This window comes from Melanotaenia boesemani, chromosome 1 (genome assembly GCF_017639745.1).
Source record: "Melanotaenia boesemani isolate fMelBoe1 chromosome 1, fMelBoe1.pri, whole genome shotgun sequence".
NCBI classification, from domain to species: domain Eukaryota; kingdom Metazoa; phylum Chordata; class Actinopteri; order Atheriniformes; family Melanotaeniidae; genus Melanotaenia; species Melanotaenia boesemani.
The window spans coordinates 11,981,646-12,007,439 of NC_055682.1; positions in this window are offsets into that span (position 1 = coordinate 11,981,646).

Below are 25,794 nucleotides of genomic sequence, written 5' to 3' on the forward strand. Positions count from 1 at the left end.
ATAAGTTTCGTGCCTCTATTGTCGAGGCAGCCAGCCGCAGCTGTGACCGTAGGGTCATCTGTGCCTGTCGTGGCGGTAACCCCCGAACTCGTTGGTGGACACCGGCAGTAAGGGATGCCGTCAAGCTGAAGGAGTCCTATCGGGCCTTTTTGGCCTGTGGGACTCCAGAGGCAGCTGATGGGTATCGGCGGGCAAAGCGGAGCGCGGCTTCAGCAGTTGCTAAGGCAAAAACTCTGGCATGGGAGGAGTTTGGAGAGGCCATGGAGAATGACTTCCGGACGGCTTCGAGGAGATTCTGGTACACCATCTGGCGGTTCAGGAGGGGAAAGTAATGCTCCGTCAACACTGTGTACAGTGGGGATGGGGGACTGCTGACCTCGACCCAGGACGTTGTGAGGCGGTGGAGGGAATACTTCGAAGACCTTCTCAATCCCACCAACACGTCTTCCGATGAGGAAGCAGAGATAGGCGGTGCTGGCTCGCCTATCTCTGGGGCTGAGGTCGCTGAGGTGGTTAAAAAGCTCCTCGGTGGCAGGCCCCGGGGGTGGATGAGGTCCGCCCAGAGTTCCTTAAGGCTCTGGATGCTGTAGGGCTGTCTTGGCTGACACGCCTCTGCAGCATTGCGTGGACATCGGGGACAGTTCCACTGGATTGGCAGACTGGGGTGGTGGTCCCCCTCTTCAAAAAAAGAGGGGGACCCAAGGATTTGCTCCAACTACAGGTGGATCACACTCCTCAGCCTCCCCGGTAAGGTCTATTCAGGGGTGCTGGAGAGGAGGGTACGTCGGATAGTTGAACCTAGGATTGGGGAGGAGCAGTGTGGTTTTCGTCCAGGTCGTGGAACAGTGGACCAGCTCTACACCCTCTTCAGGGTCTTTGAGGGGAATGGGAGTTTGCCCAACCAATCTACATGTGCTTTGTGGACTTGGAGAAGGTATTCGACCGTGTCCCCCGGGGACTCTTGTGGGGGGTACTCCGGGTGTATGGAGTGCCGGACCCGCTTGTACGAGCTGTCCGGTCCCTGTACGACCGGTGTCAGAGCTTGGTCCGCATTGCCGGCAGTAAATCAGAATTGTTTCCAGTGTCGGTTGGACTCCTCCAAGGCTGCCCTTTGTCACCGATTCTGTTCATAACTTTTATGGACAGAATTTCTAGGCGCAGCCGAGGTGTTGAGGGGATCTGGTTTGGTGGCCTCAGGATTGGGTCTCTGCTCTTTGCAGATGATGTGGTTTTGTTGACTTCACTGGAGCGATTCACACCCAAGTGTGAAGCGGCTGGGATGAGAATCAGCACCTCCAAGTCCGAGACCATTGTCCTCAGCCAGAAAAGGGTGTAGTGCTCTCTCCGGGTCTGCAATAGGGTCCTGCCCCAAGTGGAGGAGTTCACGTATCTCAGGGCCTTGTTCACGAGTGAGGGAAGGATGGAGCGGGAGATCGACAGGTGGATCGGTGCGGCGTCTGCAGTGATGTGGCGTCTGCAGTGATGTGGAATCTGCATCGGTCTGTCGTGGTGAAGGAGGAGCTGAGCCAAAAGGCAAAGCTCTCGATTTACCGGTCGATCTACGTTCCTACCCTCACTTATGGTCATGAGCTGTGGGTAGTGACCGAAAGAACAAGATGGCGAATACAAGTGGCCGAAATGAGTTTTCTCCCCAGGGTGGCCAGGCTCTCCCTTAGGGTGAGAAGCTCGGTGATCCGGGAGGGGCTCAGAGTAGAGCCGCTGCTTCTCCACATCGAGAGGAGCCAGATGAGGTGGCTCAGGCATCTGGGGTAGGATGCCTCCTGGACCCTCCCTGGTGAGGTGTTCCGGGCACGTTCCACTGGAAAGACGCTGGATGGACTACATCTCTCGGCTGGCCTGGGAACGCCTCGGGATCCCTCCGGATGAGCTGGTCAGTGTGGCCGGGGAGAGGGAAGTCTGGGTTTCCCTGCTTAGGCAGCTGCCCCGCGACCCGACTCCTGATAAGTGGAAGAAAATGGATGGATGGATAATAATGATATGGCCTCTGCTTTAAGATGTTTGGGATATTTCCATTATAGGAACTGATTCACTGCTTTTGCACTTGCTCAGATAAACCAGACTAACTAGGGATGTGCCCAACTCCCAATTTTTAGCCTGTCCCCAGAAGTCTGAATGCAAAAAAAAAATTTAAAAAAATAAAAATTCCACAATTTATCAGCTATGTTTTTCATGTGTTTGCGGCCATTTTGTTTTATATGTATAATGTGATTTAAAGATTTTTTTTTTTCCTTTGGAGAGGAGGAGGCAGTGTTTTAATTGCCTTCTCATCATTGTCATTGTAGCATTCTATGGGAACATAAACTGGAGCAGTTTAGTAAGCATTTCTGCTTGATTATTTATTACACTCTGTTATGATTGTTTTACTCTTTAGTCTGTGCCCATTCAAACATTAAAATCTCAGTTCAACATAAAATCCTATTTACAGGATTTGACTGTCACCTGGAATGAAGAGGGCAAATGAAGAACAATGGAGGAACAAGAGCTTCTCCATTATGAGAATTAATCAAATCACAGTTTCGAGCTGCAAGCAGGTTTTGTTAATGGGGCTTGTACAGTCAATTATCTTAATTGTTCCATTTACAGAACCTGCTGGATATTTCAGAAGCAGGCACTGGAGCTGGAGGGATGAGCTCAGTCACTATCCATAATTGTAATCATCAATAGATTCACTTATGAATGTGTCCATGAGGACAGTGATGGTAATTGCCAGTCATTCATGGGTGGGAGCTTGGGGATAGTAATGAGAAGGAAAAAGAGATTTAGTTCTGACCAGTGACAAGATAACAAGAAGACATTATTTTATAAAATGTAAGTATGATCAGCATTTTGTTTACATTTTATGAGTCGGATCTAAAATAATGTTTTGTGTGGCCCATCTCCAAAGTCAGTCACAGATTTTTTTTTCTAAGTATGTTAATGCAGCTGGTGACTATACTGAAAAATTACATCTATTGGTGAGAGTGGAAGATTATTTTCACATGTGTCAGAATGGTGTTATATACTGGAAGCAGGACCCAAATGCAGGGTTAATATGCAGGAGGCAGGTAGACAAAGAAATAAATGGTTTCATGAAGATAACAAAAGACGTTACATAGGCAGGAAAATTTAAAATGTAATACAAGGCTGGAAAACCAAAACTAAGAAACCGATACAATACAAACGAGGAATACACAGATGACACTGGGGAAAACAAGGATCTGTCATCGAACAACAAAAAGCAAGGGGTATATATGTGTACAGTCCCTGACAAAAGTCTTGTCGCTTATCCATTTTGTAGAAACAAAAGCTTATAACCTGACTTTAAATTCATCGATTGGTTTTAGAAATGTCTCATATGAAAGCTAAAACCCTCCCAAATTATGCTCAATATACTAAAATAAATTTGCTTCACTGAAGAAAGATTGATCATTTAATGAACACAGAAAGGTCAGATTTTGGCAAGACAAAAGTCTTGTCGCCTTGTCATATGATGCACCCAATCCTAGATTACAGCCTCACCTGTGATCAGTTACTGATCAATCACTTAGTGGGTGTGTATAAAAAGAACCCCAGCACACCAGACCTTCACATCAACTGCAACTTGACCTCTGACAACATGCCTAAGATCCACCCTGAGACCAAAGCGTTAATTATCAAGAGGCTGAAGACCAGATCCACTGCTGAGGTGGCTGACACCTTCAATGTGTCTCAGCGTCAAGTACAAAGAATAAGAAAAAGATATGAAAAGACTGGAGATGTTTTTGACAAGCCCAGGTCCGGCAGACCCCGCAAGACAACTGCTCGGGAGGACCGTTTGTTGCTTCGAAAATCCAAGGCCAGCCCCTTTTCCACTGCAGCAGAGCTCCACCAGGCCTGGTCACCTCAAGTTCCTGTGTCAACCAGAACAGTTTGTAGAATCCTGTCTCGAAATGGCCTCCATGGTCGAATCAGTGCACAGAAACCAGCTCTAAACAAAAGGCAATTAAAAAACCGTGTGGCATTTGCCAAGGCCCACAGCCTGCTAAAAGGATGGACACTGGAAAAGTGGCAGAAGGTGGATTTCTCAGATGAATTACATCACAGCCGCCGCAAATATTGCAGGAGACCTACTGGAGCCCGCATGGATCCAAGATTCACCCAGAAAACAGTTAAGTTTGGTGGCGGAAAAATCATGGTCTGGGGTTACATCCAGTATGGGGGTGTGCGAGACATTTGCAGGGTGGAAGGCAATATCAATAGCCTAAAATATCAAGAAGTATTAGCTACCTCTTACATTCCCAACCATAAACGGGGTCAAATTTTGCAGCAGGATGGTGCTCCATCACATACTTCTATCTCTACATCAAAGTTCCTCAAGGCGAAGAAGATCAAGGTGCTCCAGGACTGGCCAGCCCAGTCACCAGACATGAACATCATTGAGCATGTCTGGGGTAGAATGAAAGAGGAAGCATGGAAGGCAAAACCAAAGAATCTTGATGAACTCTGGGAGGCATGTAAGACTGCTTTTTTTGCTATTCCTGATGACTTCATCAACAAATTGTATGAATCATTGTCGAACCGCATGGATGCAGTCCTTCAAGCTCATGGAAGTCATACAAGATACTGAATATGGATCTCACAGCACTACTACTTAATTCACTGATGTTATGCAACATATTTTTGTATTTGAAGTAAATTATTTGTTCAATTTTCTGTAGGCGACAAGACTTTTGTCTTGCCAAAATCTGACCTTTCTGTGTTCATTAAATGATCAATCTTTCTTCAGTGAAGCAAATTTATTTTAGTATATTGAGCATAATTTGGGAGGGTTTTAGCTTTCATATGAGACATTTCTAAAACCAATCGATGAATTTAAAGTCAGGTTATAAGCTTTTGTTTCTACAAAATGGATAAGCGACAAGACTTTTGTCAGGGACTGTGTGTATATATATATATATATATATATATATATATATATATATATATACACACACACTGATGGAACTAATGACATGATAAGCGGAGCAGGTGCTGTGTGTATGTATATATGTATGTTGATATGTGTGTGTGTGTGTGTGTGTGTGTGTGTGTTTACATATATATACAAACAAACACACACATGTGTGTGTTTGTGTATATATATATATATAGTGTGTGTGTGTGTATATATCTATATATATGTGTGTGTGTGGGTGTGTATGTGTATATATATATATATACACATATATGTATATATTTGTATATATATATATATATATATATATGTATATGTGTATATATATATATATATATATATATATATATATGTATATGTGTATATATATGTATATATATATATATATATATATATATATATATATATATATATATATATATATATATATGTATATATATATATATATATATATATGTGTGTATATATATATATATATGTGTGTGTATATATATATATATATGTGTGTGTATATATATATATATATGTGTATATATATATATATATATATATGTATATATATATATATATATATATATATATATGTATGTATGTATATATGTATGTATGTATATATGTATGTATATGTGTATATATATATTTATGTATATATATGTATTTATGTATATATATATATATATGTATATATATGTATGTATATATATGTATATATATATATATATGTATGTATATATATGTATATATATATATATATGTATGTATATATATGTATATATATATATATATGTATGTATATATATATGTATATATATATATATATATGTATATATATATATGTATGTATGTATGTATATATGTATATATATATGTATGTATGTATATATGTATATATATGTATGTATATATGTATATATATGTATGTATTGTATTCATACACACACACATTGTGTGTGTGTGTGTATGTGTATGTGTATATACTTTTTAAACCTTTATAGTTTACCTTGGAAGAAACCCTATTTCAGGCTCTGTAATTAGCAAATGAGTCCAGGTAAAGCTAAGCTAAACGTGATTATGTCGGAGAAAAAATTAAACAATTAAATAAATCCCATTTCCATCTTTTAGAAAATGTTGTCATTAGTGGAGCTCAGTCAGCTCTCTGTTTGAGCTGTTAAATTGTGGCTCACACATCAATGCAATTAAACTTGTCAGAGGAATACCGACTTTCTGGTTGAATTCACAATGTTAATTAGCCGGTTGGGATTTTTTAAAATAAGTTATTGCTCTTCTTTATCTTGTGCTCTGGGTGAGTGATTCTCATAAAGACTAGAGCTTTCTCTGTGGCTTCCTATCATATGCAATGTGTGGGTTGAAGTTGCAAACTAATTGCGAGGAAGTGTGTAACTAATGATTTCCGCAAAGCTGCAGCATCTAATATGTTGCTGTTTAAAATGCAAATTTCTCCTTGTTTATTTGGGCAACATAATGAAGTTCCAACTTACAATTCTTGAACTGTTTCTCAACTAAGATACATGTCGGTTTAAGTTTCCTTCTTTCTCTGCAGAAGTGTTGTGGTTGTTTTTCCCATTTTCATTCAGTTCTCTTATGGACATATCAACATTTCACATAATTTAGTTGCCATATTTTTTATTCACAAATTACTCTTAAGTATTCTTGTTTATATGTATGCTTATTACATAATATGAAGTCTTCACCATACCTCAAATCCTGCATTATTTCTGAAGTATCTATTTATCTAGTGGAGACCTCGTTTAATTGTTTCTGCACTTAAGAAGGCAATTAAAATGGTTCTAATCTGGTTTCCTTTAAAAAGCTGAGGTTGGGGTGGTTGCTTCAGCATTGCCTATGACCTTTTGAGCTACCACTCGTAGCCAGCTGTAATCTATCAAGATCTAAACTTTCCCCTGTGCTCAGTCAAATGTATGTCTTAGAGCGACCACTGACATTAAAACTCAATTAGCATGGCCGCTTTCTAAATAATACATTAGCAAAGTGCATTAGCTGCGCATCAACTGTTTCCCAGAGCACAGGCCTTATTCTGCCTCTCAATATGTCAGACCTTCAACTGTCTTGGCGCTAATAAAATAGGGGAATATTGAAATGCAGAGATCCAGCAGCTAGAGTGAACTGCTGTCATTTAACATGGTACTTCTTGGCCTAGAAATTTGCTGTCTTGCTTACAAAATGCTAACGAAGCAATTTTTGCATAAAGTCAGGTCATTGTTTGTTCATGTTTTTTTAGCATCTCATGTAGTTGTAGCTTGGGTAGCTGTGTATTCAAGCATTTAAAAAACCCAGTTTCAATTTAAAATGGCACATAATGAATTGTTTTCTATAATTGCACTTTTATTAAACATTTTATCTTCATGTTGAAAAATAACATAGTTCACACAGTCGTACATATGATGTTTTATTCCCTATACTAAATGAATTCTAAGCCAGTGAGTGATTTCTTTAACTGACAGAACCAACCAGATTCAATACCTTATATCAATTCAAAAATTGTTGATAGGCTCCTTCACTGGAAATATATAACATCCCAGACAACTGATTGTTGGCTTGATGTATAAAAACCCTGAGAGCAAAACACAAGAAATTCTGCATCTTTTTGGGATTTCTGCTGAACCTTGCTGGAGCCACAACTTTTGCATCATTGGATGTGCTGTGTTTTATAGTACCTTGCCGTATCGGTAACATTATGAAATACAATAAAAGTGTCTCTAAATGCATTCACTTCTAGGACTCTAATCATATTCATAACTTTGAATTTCTCTGTACAAAATCCCATTTAGGACTTCCAATGCTCAGCAGGGCTATGCCATCTGCCACAGCACAAACAGAAGACAAACAATACCATAAATAGATTACAGGAGGTTTTATCCTTTATCCTCGCAAAAAGATGCTCTCTGTATTTATTCAGAGGAGAGAAATGTGCTAATCTGGCTTTGTTTCACTTGGAGGCCTCATTTGTCAACCCATTGCTCTGTCTCTGGGTAAAGACCTCTTGGCTCAAAAGCGCACCAACTGTTAAAACGCCTCATTGTAATGCACTGGATCACCTGGGTTGTTACGCTTTTCCAGCCGTGTTAGAGAATAAACATGTAAGATAGAAGTGAAATTATTGTCCTACAGGAATTCCAAATGAACTCTCAATTCCTGGCTCTAGCCTTAGTAAAAACAGTAATCATCGGCCATAAAAAATAAATACATTTGCAAAGTGATTGTTGTTAAGCTGGTGCCTCATCAACACTAACCAGGACATGAAGGTCCCTGCCAAGAACGATGAAAGCTCTTGGTTTTTGCATTCACAGGAATTATTGGAAGGCATTGTTGAGAAATAAACACTCAGCCAAAGTGGGTTGGATATTTTCCTCCTGCTCCTGGCACAGCCTTTAGGTTCTACAGCTGTCAGTGGTGTAGTTGTCCTAAGAAACAATCCAAGGCTGAGTTTTCACTGATTGCGGTGGTCTTTGTGAGGACAGTTTTGCAACTGATCTCAATCCACCCACATGCATTAATGCCTTGTATGCATGATTTCATCATTTTCTCTTGTCGTGCTTGACAGTCTTGTTGAACTCCTAGTCATCTATTGAGTTTTTAGTTTTTAAACTATACTTTTGTGGCATACAGTTCAGGCTTCAGTTTAAAAGTTTAGGCGCCTTCTTATGTTATTAGCTCAAATTCATCCAGAGCTCATAAACATATAACTTACTCTACTTTTCACACTAACTGCCTGAAAATTCAGCTCTTTATAGCTTTAGGACACAGAATTTTCTCCAGCGTTGTATTTTACAGTAGATTTTTAAAATCTCTGCAGAAAGAGGGTCATGGAACGAAGCGATATGGTTGTATTACTTCATAATGTGTTTTGTTTTTTCCTGATAATGAGAAAATGGCCATAGGCTTTCTGCTAAATGTTCCAGATCTTGAAAGTAGCTTTTAGAAGGGGATGACAGGCTGGCATCTAGCCACTAGCTTTTGGTTGCCAAAACTGACAAAATGGTTGTTGTTTTTTAATGCATTTTAATAAGGGGGCTGTGTAACTATCCTATGAGACACGCTGTCTCAGCTTTAGTAATTTAAAAGAACAGATGTCAAAATTTAAACAGGCTCTGGACTCGCAGAAATCAAACAAGAACCAACCTAGTTCAGATTGACCATATGAAATTTGTTGTGTTTGGTTACTGGCTTTCAGATAAACCTATTAAAACCTCTCTGTAATATCTGAATAAAATTGATATGAAGTTGTCTCATAACCATGAATGTCTTCATTTTGTATGTCAGTGTTGACACCATGAATGTTGTGGAGCTGTGTTGAGTAGCTTTCCCTAAGAACAAGTAATTGCCAACATGTGTGTTTCTGATCATTATATCTACAACTAGATAGGAGTAGGTTGGCATGCTCCCTAGGTATAAACTGCTGTTTTTCTTACACATGTCATTTTGTGTGTCTGCCACATTGCTTAAGTCAGTGTTTGTGGTACAAGAAAGAACAAAGCATTTTTGTTAAGAAAAGGTCAGCAGCATTTAAGTTGACGCTCTTAAGTGCATTGTATGCATGTATGCATGATTTCATCATCTTCTCTTGTTGTGTTTGACAGCCTTGTTGAACTCCTAGGCTTCTTTTGAGTTGTCAATTCTTAAACTATACTTTTGTGAAAGATGCACTGCTTTTCCTATATTCTCACTAGCCTCTATTGACGGCTAGTTCGGCATCCATCTTGCAACTTGTACTGTAAGCTCTCTCCAGACAATGAAAAACTTATGTTGATTCTTGTCTTATCTCTTGCTTTGTCTCTGACTCTCTCTTGTTTCCTCCTTCTTCTGATGTCTTCTAACGTTTCTTTGCTGACTCAGCCATGGTGTGTGTTTAAAACGGCTGGTTTGTTTACATCTGCCTGCTCACCTGCGACGCATGTGCAAAGCGAAATTTAGCTGCAATGTCACGCTGCATCCCAGATGAAAAAGTTGCATAAAGCGGTTTCTCAGCTGTGGGAGGCTGCTGGGCAGTGATGGCTTTGAAAATGTACATAACAGATGACACTGTCTTTAATCCTGAAGGTTTCCTGATTAAAAACTTGAGTTGTCATTGTCCAATAAAACCTTAATTTCTCTCTTTGTTAAAACTATAAATTAAACTATTCTTGAAGTTAAACCTTCAAATTTGATTGGTTTTAGTTGGTAAACTGGTTATTCTGAACCCATTTTAACGTGAAAGATACTGGATATAAGAACAAATGAAAACTTGATTTTCTTTAATTGATATAGTAATGTTTAAGTAACGCAAAAGCAGGATCTTATAAAAACCTGCACCAAACATTTTCTGGCATATTCTTCTTGCCTTATGAAGATTTGTGGTTTTTCTATTGAATATCACTTTCATCAAATCATCCACAGTCCATTACTTCTTCTCATTAGCCCACTGTTACCCTGTTTTTATTGGTTTAGATCAGGGGTAGCCAACGTTGGTCCTCGAGGGCACCAATCCGGCAGGTTTTCCAGATTTCCGTGCCCCAACACACCTGACTTAAACTAACGAGTCATTGTGGAGATCCTTATAGGCTGTTGGATCCATTTAATTTGAGTCAGGTGTGCTGGAGCAGGGAAATCTGGAAAACCTGCTGGATTGGTGCCCTCGAGGACCAACGTTGGCTACCCCCGGTTTAGATGTAAGCAATGTTTTTTTTTCTGTCCCATTTGCTTTTTTTCTTTTCTAATTTCTTATACTTTCTTATAGTCTTATAGTTTCCTATATACTCAAATTTTGAGTCTTGTTTTGACCTATTTGTTATTCAATTTTTATTGTTGTACATATTCTGTTCATTTTTATATGTTCAGTATTTTTTTTGGTCCTGATGCTTTAACATTTTTCTTGGTTGTTTGCAAAGCTCTATTAGGCTCCCGTTTCCTGTCAATCAAGTGTAACAACTCATTAAGATCTGCAAGCACTGTGTTTAACGCCAGCATCATTTGCATATTAACTTTGTGCATATATAAAGCAATTAAGCTGTATTTTTCTCCTTTGTGAGCTATATTAGTATGTCTGTATGTATGTATGTGTGTGTGTGTGTATGTATATATATATATATATATATATATATATATATATATATATATGTATATATATATATATATGTATATATATATATATATATATATATATATATATATGTATATATATATATATATATATATATATATATATATATATGTATATATATATATATATATGTATATATATATATATATATGTATATATATATATATATATGTATATATATATATATATATATATATATATGTATATATATATATATATATATATATATATGTATATATATATATATGTATATATATATATATGTATATATATATATATATATATATATATATGTATATATATATATATGTATATATATATATATGTATATATATATATATATATATATATGTATATATATATATATGTATATATATATGTATATATATATATATATATATATATGTATATATGTATATATATGTATATATATATATATGTATATATATATGTATATATATATATATATATATATATGTATATATGTATATATATGTATATATATATATATGTATATATATATATGTATATATATGTATATATATATATATATATATATATATATAAAGATTTTTTTAAAAATTATTATTAAATAAGCAAACATGTTTAGCTATAGGTTATTCCACAATTTTAGCCAGGGTTTGTATGATGAGTGGCTATTGTGGTAAAAGTGAGTGTAGAGGAGCCAAAGTATAATTGCACCAAAAGCTGACTGAAGCAGTGGAGTGTGGTACATTTTCAGTCTAAGAACAAATGAGTGAGTGGGGCTACTCAGATGATGCCACAAAAGCTGCCCAAGTGGCTGCTCAAGAGACATAATTGCTTTTCTTTTTAGCTGCGTTCACACTAGTTGCAAGAAAATGGCATAGCAAATCTTTTTGGGGGTGTTTTTAATTAAGATTTTTTTTTTTTTTTTTTTTTTTAAGAAGAAAGCTAGTCACCTTTAGTGAAGTTTAATAAGAGATCACAGAGTAAACTCTGTTATTAGCAACTGGCTCTTCCCTGGCTTTCATGTTAGCGGTCTTTTTTCAATACATTGTAATATTTACATGTAAATAGAAAAGAAAAGGTATTATTGGGACTTAGCTCTGTGAAAGCAGCAGGAATATCTACCACTGTAATTCAGATACATGGGTATTTTCAAAAATCTTGCATCTAAGACAGATGAGTGATCTCTTTGAAGACATTTTTTGGTCCTTAAGCACTGAGCAGTGTCATGTTTGTTTCAAAGCTCTCATCGTACATCTGTCAGTGCTGAAATGAAAGGAGCCATTTTCACCTCTGCAACATTACAGGTTAACACTTTAAGACTTAGATGTTACAGGCTTGATGTGAAAGCATGTCTCTGTGCCACTCATGGCAGTTCACATCCAGGGATATTTCCAGATGATGGGGAAAAGAGGGCAGAAGCCTTCTGCTGTCATGGACATTAATGTGCTTCTCTACCATACAGGTTCTTAAAAGGAAAGTGCTGTAGCTTGGGTTTTGATAACAAAGCTTTGACAGTTGTTTTTGTAATTTATCCAGTAATTAAAAGTTTTGTTGTTTTTCTTTGGGAGCTAAAGGTAAACACGTGTAAAACTGCTGTATTCCTCTAGAGCACACATAGACCAATCAGTCCCCAGTTTAGGCATCATGGTGGGTATTTAATAGTTACTTTGAGTAATAATGTTGTCTTGTTGTAATTTTCTCTGCAAAATAAACATTTAACACATGCTGTCATTGAACAATGCCTCCCCTTCAGCACCTCCCCTTCCTGTCCCTCCTCTACCTTTTGTCCCAACCAGCTTTTACTATTAAGTGGCTGAATAAGCATATTACAAGACTTTCAGTCTTCTAATGGGCTGCCATGTCCTGCCAAACAAAAATTTGACATTTTCATTGGTAGAGGAGGGTTTAAAACAGGAATGTTGTCCTCTGTTACTGTCTTTATATTAAAACACTCCAGCTACAATTAACTGTCATGCATGATGCCAAACTGGAAGGATAATAGCCTCCCAAATAAAAGGAAAGTGGTGCCGTGGACTGAAATTGTTGTTCTTGGCAAAGCACCTTGAAGATGATACAGAGGTCTCTGTTAGCCAGAACAAGTACAGATTTTCTTACAGTTCCACAGGTTGCGCCCCATTTATCTAAGTTATTACACATGCCTGCACAACTGCAATTTGAAGAGCAATTTTCCTGCCATCTTCAGTATTGCAGGTATGGATTTCTGACAGATTCTCTTACAGCATAACCAAATACTTGACTGCTCTCAGCCCAAAGAAGCACTGATTCTACAATTTCTGCATTCAGCTTATTCAGCTATTCAGCGGCTTGAACAAGGCTACATGATCATGTCCACACTGATGTCAACAACTTTCAGAGAACTGTGTTCATGCTTAGTGAAAAATAGCCAAATGCTATTTTGATATTTGTGGTTTGTGCTGCAGCAGCTTAATTCTTTGAATGAGCCTTTAAGAAAACAAAACCAAATTGAAATACTAATGAATATTAATCAAAAGTTACCCAGAAATAACGCCCCATGTAAACTGCCGAACTGGTTGAAGCTTACTCTCAGTATTAAGGTGAATAATTTCAACCTGTACTGTTTCCCCAATCTGATGAAAGAATGCAACATAACAGTCCAAGACAATCTTATTACTGAACAAATGAAGAGAAAAGGAGACTGGACTTTTCTAGAGAACAGCTGAATGTGTATGTGTGACCACATTACACTGATAGATCAGTTTCAGTAAAGTAAGTGTCTCATTTTGACATCCTGTGTGAACTCATATGGATGGTGCATCTCCATCACCATTAGATGGCAGTACTAACCATGAAAGATGCACTCATTGACTGCTCATCCTGTGTACCTGTTCCAGTGCACCCCCACCTCTGTTGCTTTTTATTTGGTGTTAAAAATCTAAAACCATATTCTTTTGATTTTTCTGCTTCTTCTTTTTATCCACCTCTTGTATAGTTTTAGCTTTTATATAATTGCAGAGTTCACTGCTGAAGGACGGTGAACTCTGTAAACACACCCGAACTAGCCCAAACTCAGGCTAATATTTTACAGAGTTGAATCAGTTCCTACTACATCAGGCTGTATTGCAAACTCTCACTTTTCAGTCAGATTTAGGGATCAACTAGATGATAGACACATGGTTCTTTATCCACTTGACCTTTCCCCCCCCTTTTCTATAATTTATTTTGTAGAGTACTTTACAGTTGTGGCATGAAACTGAATATTATAAATAAAATGTAAAACTCCACTTGGCCTGCAACCTGAGGGATACTGGCCTTATTGCCCAGACAGTGTCCCTTTATTGTTCTTCTAATACTAGTCAAACATTATTTTGAATGGGCAAACTCAATAGCGGCAGTGTTGAGCCTGGCAGTGTAAATATTAGCAGAGCACACATAGAAGCTGGAGTTGCTGTGTGTATTTCTGCATGCTAAATGCCCTCTGTCAGCTCTGTCGACATAGTACACACAAGCAACAATAAAGTTGGAGACAAAAAATAAAGGAGAAGACAAAACACAGACAGGAATTTAGACTGATTCTGGCCTGAGGCACTTCTGTGTTTTTTTCCAAACTACGTCTTTTTTTATTATTATTGCTTTTTTTTGTTTTTTTTTTTAGTTGTTTTAATATTTTGTAATTCTTGAAATGATCTGTTATTGTGACACATCATTTAAGCCCACTTTCCAAAGAAATTCATGTTTTTAACATGTCTGCTTTGACGGAGAAGTGAATTTATTTAGTCAGCTGTGTATTCCTAGAAGTCACCGAGTAATTTAGTGAAAACAGGTTGACTGACCATCAGTTCAACAGCAGTGTCAAGGACTCTGATCACTGAGTCTACATGGTACTTTTACTGTTTGGTATGTTACTATGACACATGTAGCAGTGGCTTTGTTTGGGTTAGTGAAAATGTTTAAATATTTAAAGAATCCATAAAGAAAAAAAAATGTTTTCCATGCATAATGATAGTGATATTCTGAGTGAATGAGCATTAGATTAGGTAGATTAGGTGTACTTATCATACCGACTTCAGACCTGATGAAGATTTCCAGAACCAGCTGTGGTTTTATTTTCTGTTTTTTTAAGAGTAGTTGGTAATCTCTTAGGTCATGCTAATTTGCAATTGTGTTTACTGACATCACTATTTTGTCTAATGGAGCTCACTGGTTAATACCTATTCTGGTTATCAATTCTTTAACCGTTTGACTTCCTGTTCAACTGTTTGGTAGAGCAACATTTTCTAGAATGAATTAATGAATGGAATGAATCTTTTTATTAAGGAAAGGAATTAAAAAAATGTTAATACAATTTTTTCCATTGCCTCTTCAAGATTCAAGATCTTTGTCATTATGCAAGCATAACAAAGTTTTGAGGAGTCTCTCAGCTTAGCTCATTTAAATAAGAAAATTGAAATATAACAGGAACACATAAATAAGTATAAAATAAAGATATAAAATATATATGAACACCTATATTTACAAAAAAATAGAGAATTCACAACAGACAGTAATATTTACGGGGTACATAAAGTGCATCTGAGGGGCCGTCCCCATGACGCCGGATTGCAGCAAAACCGAAGAAGTATTTTAGCAAACCACCCTTTCATCCCCATGAAGCCAGGGATTAACCTCCATGAAACCGATCTTCTCTGCATCCAGTGTATACTTCTGCAACATGCAGTGAGCCTTTTTTCTGCGTTTGCGTTGTTTTGCTCTAACTTTGGAGTGTTACTCTTTAGCACCCCCCACAGCCTTGTAGTATGTACTACAGCGGTGTCGTGGGGACGTTGAACCCTTTCTCTTAGTTTTCGCCACCGTTTTCACACCTGAACTGGCTTCTGTGCCATGTGGACATAGCCCTAGTGCAAGTTTGTCTGAGAAGGTGTGAATCTTCAATGTGTGTGGCTGTGGAGGGTTGGGTGCATTTGTGCAAGTACTGGGGTTAGTGTTGAACTATAGGAGGGCTATTGCTTTCACAGCTCTGGGGAAGAAGATGTCTCTGAGTCTTTTTGTGGTGGTTTCATGTTCCTGTACTGCTTTCCTGATGGAAGTGGTACAAACGCTGCATTGCCCAGGTGGGTGGGGTCAGCTGCGATGTGTCTGGCCCTCTTCTGGACTCGGGTGGTGTAGATAGAGTCCAGATCTGGTAGACGGTGGACCACAATTCCCTGAGTTGTCCTCACTACCCGGGCTAAGTTCCTCTTGTACTCTACTGTGCAGTTGCCATACCACAGCATCACACTGAGACACAGGATGCTCTCAGTCATGGCTCTGTAAAAGTTCACCAGCAGCTGAGAACAGAGTCCTGTCTGCCTCAACTTCCTGAGAAAGAAGAGCCATTGTTGGGCCTTCTTCACCAGGTGTAAAGGATTCACAGACCAGGAGAGGTCAGAAGAAAAGTGGATGCCCAGGAATTTGATGCTGTACTGCAGCAAGGAGCATGCTCAGTCTTCCTGGACCTCCTGTAATCTACTATGATCTCCTTTGTCTTGTTGATGTTAAGAACCAGATTGTTATTGGTATTGTCTACAAACATATTTTGCGTATTAATAAAGTTAAATATTTAAGTTTAATTCCTGAGAATCTATTTTTGGTATGAGCGTTATGAAGAATTTTCAGTTATCTTTGTCATGTTTTTTGTATTTATTAGTTAGCTTATGCTAGCAGCTGGAAGTGGGTTTTGTAGTGGGACCTAGATTTTTAAGTGTGTAATTTTGTCACCATACTAAAATTTCAAACAACACTGATATTAAGCATGGTGCTTGATTCTGTAAACCATTTTTAGTACTATAGGTCAGGGATAATCCGCTTACTTTGGCTGAGGGCCAGATTTGGAAAATGAAACTTTGGAAAAAGGCTGATAGCTTGAGCTAATATTTTGATGCCTTTTATTAGCTACGTTGCATTTCAGCAACATACATTCTGAACCATCTTTTACAGCATAAATGGAAACTTGTTTTATAATGCAGACAAACGGATGAATTCATAAAATTTAAAAAATAAAGACATAAAATGTAATGATTCAATCAATTAAACACATACCTTCACTGTGCAAAAAAGGAAATATTGGAATACTTCAGAAATATTTTTGTTCATTAAAACAAAAGCATACAAACAAGAAACCCCAACGGCTTTGTCTAAAACTGTTTCAACCAGGAAAAACGGGAATGGGATCAGATTCATGATTCAGAGTCCCCTTTTAGTGTGAGGTAATGCATCTCATATCCTTTGAGAGCTTACTGAAGGATGGTTTGTGAGATGTTAATGCAATATGCAAGCTCTGGATGAGATGTAAGTCAGTGAGTCTGTTGCATTTTTTGTACTTAATCAGATTCATCACTGAAAACCCCAACTCACATATGTATGTGGATCCGAACATTGTCAGCTGGAAAGCGCCCTCGCTGATTTCAGGCACAGCATTTTTTGCCTCTGCTGGACATCTCCTGGTAACAGCGATGGCAAACGGGTTGCACACAAACAGCAGCAATTGCTGTAGGATTTTGAAGTTGTGTAACCACGATCTGTAGTTTTCTGACAGATTTTGCAGCAATACTACCATATTTGACTGCACAGTCCCATTTGTAGGAACACCATGCAAGGTAGGGAGGTTGAGTTGTTCTCTACGTCCACCACAAAAACTCCCAAGGTTGTCTTAATATTGCTCACTGTTTCAAATAGCTCTCCCACATTTGCATCCTCACCCTGGAACTGCAGGTTCAGTTGGTTCAAGTGGCTAGTGATGTCACACAGAAATGCAAGCAGAGCCACAGATCCCTGGTCTTGCATAAACCGAGATAACTCCTCTGCTTTCTTTGTTTTTTGACTGTAAATAAACTTGGCGATTTCTTTGCACAGTGCAGTGAAAGGCTGCAGAACTCGCCCTCTGCTCAGCCATATGACATCATTGTGCTGCAGTAGGTCTGAATATCGTGTGTCTTGCTCCTGTAGCAGTCATTTGACGGTGTTGCAAGCTTGAAGTTGAGCGAATGTGATTTACAGTTTTGATCACGATGTCCATTGCTCCTCTCATTTCATCAGACAGTTTGGCACACAACATCGTGTGATGAATGACGGAGTGTAGTGAGGTTATCTGTGGGGTGTTTTGATTTGAGATGTGATGCTAAGCCCCTCTCTCTTCCTATCATAGATGGCCCACCGTCAGTCACAAGGAGGTTGATTTTTATCCAGCTCTAGAGAATGTTTCTCAAGACAACTTTTAATCAAAGTATGCATGGCCTCACTTGTCGTGTTGCTCCTGAGGGGCAAAAGGCATAGAAGCTCCTCTTTGAATAGCTCCCCGTTAGAATATCTCACAAAAACAGCCAGCTGTGCAGAGTCTGTTGCATCTGTAGACGTGTACACAGCTACTGACACGCAATCCATACACTTCAGTTCGTGAAGTACAGTCTTCATATAAAGTTTCCAGTCTCCGTACTGCAGTTGAATCCGAAAGCTGAACCTGCTTCACTTGGTTAATGATTTCATCTTTGTGTCTGTCACCAGCAAACAACTCCTCCACTATTCCCAAAGTGCACAATTTGACAATGTCAGTGTCCACAAATGGCTTACCCTTTATTGCCAGTTCCCAAAATACACGAAGTGAGATAATGGTGGCTTTTTCAGCAGAAGTAGCTGAAGTCGTCTAGAATGTTGATGTGGTTGAATAAGACAACTAAAGCCACAATCTTGTCTTTCGGTGCAGTGCTTCCAACCGGGAAAGCTGCACTGAAGCTAGCATGTTATGTCTCTTAATGGCATTTAATATTAGCAACTTTGCATACAACTGTCATTTGGCAAATTAAACATAATGTTTTAGCATTGGCATGTGATGACAATATGAACGCAGACTCATCTGTCCATTTGTTATTAAACTGCCTGTTTTCAATGTCAACTTTTCTTCGCTTACTAACTTTACTTATTTTCTGACAAAGCCGAGATATTCACCCAGCCATGCTTCTTTTGCTATGCAGGCAATAGTGATTTTTCACTACACTTCACTGCCTTCACAGCCCCAATCATAAAAGGGCCATGTAAAAACTAATGACAAGGAGGACTCCTTTTATATCCAGTCCCTCTTGGATCTGGATAAGGGATACTACGAAGCTTTTTATCAACTCGATAATTTACCCAAATCTGTTTTTTTATCTTGATCAGTGCGCTCACATAAAAGGGGTGGTGTTTGCAGCATCTGACCAATCGCAGACATGGAGAAACCCTGCAGAGCAGCATACTTTACCTTGGAGGAGCAGACATTTATTCTTCGGAAATATAAACACGCCATCCAGGCCAAAAGCAACACCAGGAACGAATGCTAGCAGAAAATTGGGGACTCTGTTAATGACTGTTGCTACTTCAAAAATAATGGCCACAATCATGATGATCAGTGTTGTTTTTGGCAGGCATCTCAGTTTTAGTCGTCATGACAAAAATGCTTATTAGTTTGTCACATTTTAGTCATGTCTAAGTTTGATAGTTTTAGTCAACGAAAACTCAAAAAGGTTTGTAGTCAAATAAAAAAGTTTTAACAAATTAATTTAGGTCAATGATACCGTATTAAAAAGTGGAATCAAGGTTGACGGGTTATAACAAGTATTGCAATTCATAAAACAAGTTAACCTTAATGCTTCTGCATAATAACCAGATCCTTTACCAGACTGATAGCTGTAGCCGAGACTTTCCCATCAACAGGGATGCAATGCTGCCATGCTATACTTAATTGCTGTTGGGCAGAAACCTTTTATTTCTATATAACTTTTTTAATGAATTGATGCCCTGCTTTATCATACAAAAATGTGACACAAGAAAATGGCAGATTTATAAGTTCAACATATAGTAACACATTGTGAGCTTGTTGTTTGGTTATTTTCATCAATAATTGCAAAATTAAAAGGAATGGTTTTAGACTTAGGTTTCCAACCAACAGCAAATACTGTAATCAATTACTCCTAAAAAGCAAAGAGCAACAACATACTTACTTTGGTAACTGTGGCTTTATCTCTGAGAATTTTCTGAAGTGTAATACTCCACCCTGAGCATACACATACCCAAAATATGAGCAAAGGATGAGGAACAAATGCTCAACTTGACCTGATCTGCTAGTGGAATTATGATAGATCATAGTTAAAATATGTCCATATATCGTTTCATCGCTTCCACCAAACCCCTTCGTCGACGCTGCAGTCATGATTCATCTATGTGTTATGGGATGTGTCTAACTTTATTTCTTCAAAAGGATTGCGTTAATCCCTAATAACTCCTTCTCTACAGAAAACCCCAGGTTAACCCTGAAGTTACCTCAATAAGAGAAAGTCCAGCTTCGTAGTACAGGCCTTGGAACTCATAATCAGAGAACAACAAATGATCACAATCTGGTGGAGGAAAGTGATGTTCCCATTTGCACATGGGAGTTTGATTCAGATTGATACATGAATTCTCAGGTTTAGGCTACCACCTCACTTGCTGTCTCATCATCCTGTTCATATCTGACACGTTGTAAATGCAGCCATCACCTTTGCACACATAAAGCCCAAACTGTCCATCATATCCAAACCACAGTCAGTCAAAAAGAAAACGAAAAAAATTAAAATAAAATAAGAAAAACATCACCTCGAAAAGTTTCTGTAGAAGTCCGCTGTTTTCTGGTATGTGTTTATCCAACACATTCAGTGCACAGCGCCAAGACAGAAACGGAGGGTGAAAATCCACTGGTCAATTTCTCTTTTTTGTGCTGATTACAAAGCTGCTGCTGTACCCAGCTACATAACTCAGGGGAAAAAATGACAGGATGAAATACTCAGAAATTCTGAATAAGACGGAGATTTAAATGAGGAGAGCCATTGCTGAAACGATGTAAACAGACTGCGGGTACACCCAAAATGGCAATTTCTCCCACAGTTCTGTTCGTTGGTGACATGCACATTCTCTGTAAAGAGGGAATAAACCTTTTTTAAAACAAAGTCATAGCACAAAAAACACAAACCAAACAATAAAATAAAATGTGTTATTAAATATAATAAAATACATTAACATTGTAAAATTAATTAATTTAAAGCTCTATTTGTTTGTGCAAAGATGTAGACTTCTCAAGCTGTTTGCTTGTTGTAATACAAAATGTACAAAGCTAAGAGAGAAAAAAAAAGTCAACCACTAGTTAGTGTACTAACAATAGGTGTCCTTTTCTTCACAATGCTTGAACAGATAAAGTAAACAATACAATAGAATATTTTTTTAATTAAATGAATTAATTTAAAAAACATTTAGAGGAATAACTAAATGTTTTGTCTACAGTCTATATTAATAGGCGTTAATCTAACCCAGGGTGGGATCAGCTTCGTGGGATTCATTTAGAGTTTGTGCATGGAGCAGAGGTGAACATCTCCTGCTCTGACTGCAGCTGGGAGCCAGGACTGCTGCTGTGCGAGGACCAAGACTCTTCAAAATGGTTTTGTACAGGGGAGAGGCCTGCAGCAGCACCCGCTGCTTACTGAGAAGAGTAGACGATATGTTTTTTCACGCCTGTCCCAAGATTTGTCACTGGTTTCTTTTTTTAAAGTTGCTAGAGAGGTCTGAAACCTCACTAAATATAGCGACAAAGTTGCTAAGTTTGCAAAGCTGTAATAAATGGGTCCACAAGGTAGATGCTGTAGGGGTCGGGGAGATTTTTATTTATATTTATATACATAGTTTTTTTTTATTTTTTTTTTATTTAATACTACTATGCGTGAGCATTATTACTCAATCTCAGGCTTCAATTTTAATGGGACTTGTGGAGCATGAGCAGATAAACACAACTAGCATGAATATGTTTGGTAAACATGTGATTTGTGTTTTTACCTGTCGTTTCTGCTAACTGATTGTTTTGCTTTTGAACCCCACAAATTTTTTTTCAGCTGCAATTAAAAGAGCACTTACAGCTTTGAAGAACTTTGCTGTTACTGTTAGGAGAAATAGAGCAGCTGTGAAATGTTTGCAGTTTTATCTCAAGGGGAAGTGGGTGGGATGTACAAGCGTCTTCATCTGGTTAAGAAGCATTCTCTTGAAATACTGTTTGTTCTGGGCACAGACACAAAACACCAGTGTAAGTGATGGGCTAGGCAGACAAACAAACAGGCTAATATTGACTTTAGTTTATTGTTTCTTTATGGGCCATATGTGCATGCTGTTCATGCCAAACAAGTCAAACAACATTCATCTAACTTTTTTTTTTTTTTTTTTTAATCGAACGTGTTCAGTTTAATTACCAATACTAGAATTGTACCATAAGATAATTCTGTTTTGTGTTATTGTGATAAATGATCTGAAAGCTTCTTAAGAATATGGTTTTATATGGCTTAGCATTGTTTAGTAGAAATCAAAGCAGGTTTGGGATTTTTTATTTTTATTTTACAGGCTTCAGATAAAGTAGTTGCTGCAGACTCAGGTGTTTATTTGCTAGAATGTGTTCAGTAAGCCACCCTAAGTTTGTATGCCAGAAGTTACTGTTTCACCCTGAGGATGCTGCAAAAACACCAAACTGACATTAATTGTGGCCACAGGGCCGCACTGTCAATTTCTGCAGCTTGAGTTTTAGCCCAGAGCTTCCCACTTGAAACTTGTGTTGTTTTGCTTTTCACTTACATTTAGCACTGTTTAGTAGGTCAGTATTAAAAAGACAAATAAGAAAAGAAAAAAAAAAACTTAGAGTTTAGAACTATACCAATAAACAGCTCTATATGTCTATGTCCTGTGTAAGTGTGAACTGAGTTGTGAGTGTTGTGTTATGTGTAAGGCTTGTGTATCTCCAAAGAGAGAATGCCAGACAGATTCATGGCCCTGGGCTCATTCTCATGCAGGCCCACGGTGTGGGGCTGAGGCTAAGAGATAATTGCTGCTCTTAGGAGTGGATGGCCTCGGAGCTTTCTTCATCTGGTGGTGCCAACCAGCAAGCTGTCCATCATAAAGGGCTGATGAGTGACATTCTCTGAGAGAAAACAAAGGCGATTACCAGTGTATGAGCACAGCTGATGCACAAGCATACAAAATTAACATAATTTGCTTGCATACAAAGTAAGACATCGGCACATACACGATCAACATTATCCTTGTGTTTTCCTCTTTTCTTATCACACACCCTCTCCCCCTCCTCTTCCTGTGCTTTCTAATCTCACTTTACACCTGCTGTCTCTGACATACATGTTTCCCCTGAGAAAAAGACTGAAGCTTGAGTGAAGGGCCAAGGCTTAGTGTGGGAGGTGGAGAGGGGGAGACATATTGAGCCTATTTTATATCTTGCTGGGGCTCTATTTTGTGTTTCAAAGATGTGGTATATCCACCCACAGGGCAACACCGATGCTGGATAAAGCTAAAACACTTGTGGGACAATCAAAGTAGGCACCAGTCACTGGACCTGAAATTACTTTTTAAAAATGATATTGGGGAGTGAATCCCCCTTACCTGCTTAATATTAGTGGACTTATTGGCGGGGGTCGGTATCATTTGTGATCTCAGTCACAGGTCTAATCCTGTCCTATTCTTTCCTTGGATCACATTTTCCACCAGCTTGAGGGTTTTTTTGTCTGAACTGTTTCCTCTAAACTTTATAGAGATGTATTTTATTACCCTACCTCTCCTCTTAGTGGCCATCTCCAGAGTATTTTTTTAAGTAAAACTGCTAGCAGGTGAGACCCACACACAAAACAGCAAATTAGCATTTGAACTAAAACAGAGCCACAGACAGCAATGCCACAAAAAAAAAACAGTCACCATGGCAACCAGGTAGGCCTTTGTGTTAGCCTACTTACATTTCAACAGTCCAGTGTTTTCTACACACTTTCTACATTTGCTGTGCTCATTTTCATTCTTCTGCTCTTTTCGTCCTTCCTGATCCTCCTCTTTGGTTTGTTTCTTTCCCTGGTTACATGTCAATTTTCATATCTCAGTAGGACTGATGTTTGCTGATGTTTTCATCATTGCACTGATGTTTACTGATGTCCTAGCTATTCACTTTGTTTTTTTTTTTCATTCCACTCCTTTACAAAACAGTATAAATACTGTTTTTCTTTTTCTGTTATTATTATTATTTACTATTTATTGTACATACTGTTTTTTGTGTTTTTTTATTTTGTCTATTGTTTAATGTCTCTTTTACTTTGTGTTTGAGCTGCTGTAACAGTAAAATTTCCCACCTTGGGATCAATAAAGGATCTTATCACATCTCTTAAATATTCTGCTCAGCACTACCACTGCAATTTCTGGTGGTATTGCTCCATCTTCTGCGTCAAGCGACAGATAGCTAAGGGGACCAAATTACTCATGTAACCGAGGCCGAAGATGGACAAAACTGTCCGTCTGTGTGTCTGTTTTTTGTGTTGAGCATAAATGGGCCTTTAGTTTGCAAAGTCCAAACTAGACCTTTGTCTGATGAACATTAAATGGAAAAAAATCATTAAATTAAATAAATAATTAAATCACCCATTCTAAAATTGTCAGCTGTTTTTCTTTTAAGACTACATCCTGCTCTAAATGCTACAATGAATGAACGAGTTAATTAGTTTATAAGCTGAAATAAGGGGTCTCCTGACTTTTATACTGACAAAAAAATAAAATGAAACACCATAATTCATTAATGCTTAATTATGACAGTCTTAATTTTGTGTGTAATCTATGCGATACCTTTTTTTTTTTTCACTTGTCTAGATATTTTCTGTCACTTGTCTGTTTTCCCTTGTCTCTTTTTCCCTGTCCTTTCAGTCTTCTCTCCTTTCTCCAGTCCTGCACCCAAATCTAATTAAATATCTTCTTTTTTCTTCACATTATTAAAATGACAAAGCAAGGTATCATTTCATTAAAGGTGCAACACATGACAAATTGAAGAAATCCATCCATCCATCCGTTTGTCCGTCTGTCCATCCATTCATTCATTCATTCACTCATTCACTCTACCGCTTATCTGGGGTCGGGTCGCAGGGCTGCTGCCTAAGCAGGGAAGCCCAGACTTCCTTCTCCCCGGCCACATTTGCCAGCTCATCCGTTGGGATCCTGAGGCGTCTTCAATGCGGTCTCATTTTGGTGGGACGTGCCGAGAACAACTCACTTGGCTCAGGCCCGATTAGGTGGTAAATGACAGAAAACTTCTATATATATTATTAATATTTGTGTTTTTATTCTAATCTAATCAGTTTGCCAAAATGTTTTTATTATATTAGAATGAGCCATTTACATCTAATTGGCATGGGTCCATTTACATGACAGCTGCCATACTCGTGCCGCCATCTTTTTCTGTGATGTTTTAATGGATAAATAACTCTGTGTGTAAAGTGAGAACTTAAAAGCTTTCAAAACTGCAGCATTGGCTTTGTTTGATGGATGCTAGAGCACCGTTAGGGGTAAGTAATGCTTTAAAGGGCACGTACGGCTTTTCATGTTTTTTACAGTTGCCCTCCAACTGCTCCTTACCACTCATCATCTGGTTCTCTCTGTCTCACACGCTGTTATATGTGAGTCAGTCAGGACATGTGTTTTGGTCTGACCGCTCGCTCCCGTCCGAGGCTGTGTAAATCCCGCCCAATCCCGGGAGATTTGTGGCGGGTCCTGTGGGAATTCACGCCCGTTGCAGGTTTCTACATTGAACCTCTCCATTATCTTAGGTCCCCTGACTCTCTCCCTCAAGTTCCTTTCTCTTCCTTTGAAAATATTTTAATGTTGGCTTCCACATCTGAAAACTCATTACAGAAAACTACCTGACTTTGTTCACTTTTTC